General features: G+C 41.1%; 1 pseudogene; it reads right to left on the bottom strand.

Moving 5' to 3' along the window:
• Nucleotides 1–1,314: 1,314 nt before the first annotated feature.
• On the bottom strand, nt 1,315–3,688 carry LOC100390555 (E3 ISG15--protein ligase HERC5 pseudogene; annotated as a pseudogene).
• Nucleotides 3,689–4,139: the final 451 nt, after the last annotated feature.

Here is a 4,139-nt window from a genome sequence, read left to right on the forward strand (position 1 = left end):
GTAAATATAGTATATATTAGTATACACTGATCCTTGCATGGTTGTGTATTTCTTTTTTTTTTTTTGAGACGGAGTTTCACTCTTGTTACCCAGGCTGGAGTGTAATGGTGCGATCTTGGCTTACTGCAACCTCCGTCTCCTGGGTTCAAGCAATTCTCATGCCTCAGCCTCCCAAGTAGCTGGGATTACAGGCACATGCCACCATGACCAGCTAATTTTTGTATTTTTTAGTAGAAACAGGGTTTCACCATGTTGACCAGGATGGTCTCGATCTCTTGACCTCGTAATCCACCCGTCTCAGACTCCCAAAGTGCTGGGGTTATAGGTGTGAGCCACCGCGCCTGGCTGGTTGTGTATTTCTTTATTTTTTTTTGAGATGGAGTTTCGCTCTTGTCACCCACGCTGGAGTGCAATGGCGTGATCTTGGCTCACCGCAACCTCCGCCCCCTGGGTTCAGACAATTCTCCTGCCTCAGCCTCCTGAGTAGCTGGGATTACAGGCACGCGCCACCATGCCCGGCTAATTTTTTGTATTTTTAGTAGAGACGGGGTTTCACCATGTTGACCAGGATGGTCTCGATCTCTTGACCTCGTGATCCACCCGCCTCGGCCTCTAGAAGTAGAATTGTTGGGTCAAAAAGGCAAATGTTTCAATTTTGATAAGTCCTGCCACACTGTTCTCTGAAAAGGAGTATCAATATATATTTCCACTAATAATACCTGAAAATAGAATGAAATTTTCAAGCCCTTGCTAATACAATATAGCATGAGCACTTCAAACCACTGTCAATTTGAAGTATAAATTAGCATCTCATTTTAATATGCATTCTACGAGCATTGGCAAGATAGAAGACATTTTTATTTAGAAGCATTTCTATTGCTTCTTTCCCAGGCTGCCTGGTTGGATACTTTGTCAATATTTCTTACGGATGATGCATGGGAATACTTTACACAGCAGGGATATTAAAACCCTTCTAGTGTTGCCATTTTTTGTGAGGCAGTGGCTTGTCTCTTAACTTAGAAATAAGTTTCCATTTTAAAGGTATGACACTAAACAGCACTGAATAAAAACATCACTAGCAGATTTTGCACCAAAGTGTAACCTGTGCTCTGTGCATGACTGTTTCTACACAGAAAAAGTCAAAAGATTAATGCAAACATTGAAGACTAGGTATGGGAATAACCAACATTCTTAATTTTAGAAAATGAAACTATTATCCAACAATTCTTGTCAGACTTAAAACTGGTCTAAAGTACCTAAAATGCTGCTGTTGAACATGAAAGTATTATGAAGTATGTGTATTTCAATATTCGCCTAAATATATGTTAGATAGAGTTCTTTCTCAGGAACTGTCTTTACTTACTTTCCGAAATCAGGACTGAGTTCTTTTAAGTCTTCCAATGATAGCATCTGGTCCCAAGGTTTCTTCAACAGTGCCAGTGGGAAAGGGAGGCTGGCAACATGGCAATTGAACAGGGAAAGTCCATATTGAACCCCAAAGGAGAAGTATCTCTTCTTCTCAAATTTAGGCCTGACCAGAAAACACATGCAGGAAGCCTCTCAGGATATATGAACATCCCACGTTCTGGCTGGGTCATCTCTTCAAACAGACAATAGAAGAACTCTGTCCTTACTCCTCCGAGGTCATACCCGTTTTCTCCATGAAATGAAAACCCTAACTCTTTCCTCAGGTCTTCATTCTCAAATTGACTTAGCTGATTCAAAACAGTCTCGATCAAGTGATTGCTTCTGACTGTTAGATTAAACGTGGGCAGCAAAGCGAATTCAGACTCTCTTCCTCACTTGCTGCCAACCTTAAACAAGCTTTATGTTTTTTACCCTGTATTTTTAAAAGTGTGTCTGTATGTAGTAATTTTTGACAGATTATTAAAGATAAATGGAGAGTGACTGAATATGAAAAAGCATTCTACATTTTCTGAAGTGTCTGCAGTCATTTTCCACAAGTACCTTCTGTAGACTTCTACAAAAAATTGAGATGGTTCAAGAGTTGTCTACTCGGAAAACACTTTCAGGCAGTTGACATTTCATCTGGTTTATCCTGTGCACCTTCTTCAATATTTCTAGGAGGAGAGCTTGAACATTACCATTCTCTCAGTAATCCAACTAGCATAAACTGCTTTTATGTTTTAAACATCTGGACCAGTTTGCCGAAAGCGGATTTTGCACAGTTGCCCAATACTCTTCCAGAACCAGTGAAGACCGGTCGCTCATTTTACAAACAACCTTTGCAAATGGAACCACAAGCCTCTCCCAGTTGTTAGAATTGTGCATCACGGGACATTCTGGGACAAGGAAGAAAATGTCTAGAGCTTCTTGTTGTGGAGAATGAAATGGAAATCTTTTGAGCAGATTACCTTTGAGGCAGGTGGTTATCATATTAGTAATCCAGTCCTTTTGGATTAACACCTTGAAGATGTTCCTTGCTTCATTTAAGTCCAAATTAGCAGGCAGCATTTCTATAGTTCTTCTTTTCCTTAAACAACTTACAGTTAGATAAGCAGGAGATGAAAATATCTCTTGGATTTCCCTTTCTGTGCTCTGCCACCATTTAGTCTCCACATCAGCAATTCATCTCTTTACAGTCCCCTCATTCAGTGTAGGAATTGTCCTCCTCAGATTAACATAGGAATTCTCTTTCTTTATCCAGAGCAAAATGCTTTGATTCCCTCCAACAATCATTATTAAACCATTTTCTGTGGTATGGCTTTCAAGTTTGAGTTCTTGATTTGATAATACTTTCACGGGAAGCATTATCAGCTGGTCACACGTTCCACTGTCTCCCAGTCATCCTTCTTTTCCAGAGCCAAAGGAAAAGACCTTTCCCAAATCAGAAACATAGGCAAATGTATGCCACCTTCCACATGCTATCTGAGTCACTTTATTCCCAGCAAGTTCAGCCACAGAACAGGGTCTTAGCTCATCCTGTGTTGAACTGTGACCAAGCTGCCCATGTTTTTCAGCACCAAAAGTAAGTAGCAGCCCATCCTGTGTGAGTAGGGCAGTATGAGAGCCACCACAAGCGAGAAACTCAACTTTCTGATTGTCTAATGCTTCAATAAGGGAAGGAGAATCTTTACTCTCAGTGTGGCCCAGGCCTAGTTGTCCAAATTCATTTTCCCCCATGACTAAATGTTGCCAGACACGGATAAGGCCATGCTGTGGGCTTCTCCGGCAGAAATCTGGGCCAAGGGTACCCCTGTGGGGTGTTCCACAATCTGTGGTGTGGTGGTTGAGGGAAATTTCCTTCCAACTCCAAGCTGCACATGCCGATTCTGTCCTCAGGCAAAAAGCTCATCACCTTTTGAGAGTGCATGATAATCTCCACATGTGACCTGAATTATATATTTTTTTCTTACAAAATGCTATCAGACCTTAGGTGTTTCATGCTATAGTTGTCGTACTCAAATGGTTTTCCATCTGATGAGAGAATCAGCATGTGGTCTTCTCCTTGGCACATGGAATGTATCATCATTTCTTTTTTCCTAACTTAATGCACTTTGGCGTCAGGGCATTGTAGCTCCCCATGACCAGCTGGTGAACCTGGATGCCCACCCCACTGCACTCCAGGACCGCCAGGCACTCCAGGGAGTAGCAGATCTGCTGCCTGCATTTTTAAATTAAGTTTTATTAGAACACAACTATGCCTATTTGCTTACATATTGCCCATGGACTTTTTCACACTATAATAGCAGAGTTGAGTAGCTGTAACAGAGACTGTTTGTCCTGCAAAGTCTAAAATATTTGCTATTTGACCTTTTACAGAAAAGTTTGCTGACCCTCAGACATCACTGTCCAACAGAGCTTTTGGCAATGATAGAACTATTTTACATCTGTATTTTCCATAATGGTGGATGCTAGCGGACCCCTGGTGGATATGTAAGTGGCTATGGAGCACTTGAAATGCAGTGCAACTGAAGAACTAAATGTTTTATTTTATTTTATTCTTATTTTAAAAGCTACACATGGCTAGTGACTACTGTATTAGAGAGAGCAAAAAGTAAATAGAAACAGGAACAGCAACAGCTCTAGAGGCATCTAGCATTGATTTTTGATTATACCTTAAAGTCTTAGAGGAAATACATTGGAGCATTTCTAGACCCGTGTGGCAGACATCCCAC

The sequence above is a fragment of the Callithrix jacchus genome, chromosome 1, assembly GCF_049354715.1.
Source record: "Callithrix jacchus isolate 240 chromosome 1, calJac240_pri, whole genome shotgun sequence".
NCBI lineage: Eukaryota > Metazoa > Chordata > Mammalia > Primates > Cebidae > Callithrix > Callithrix jacchus.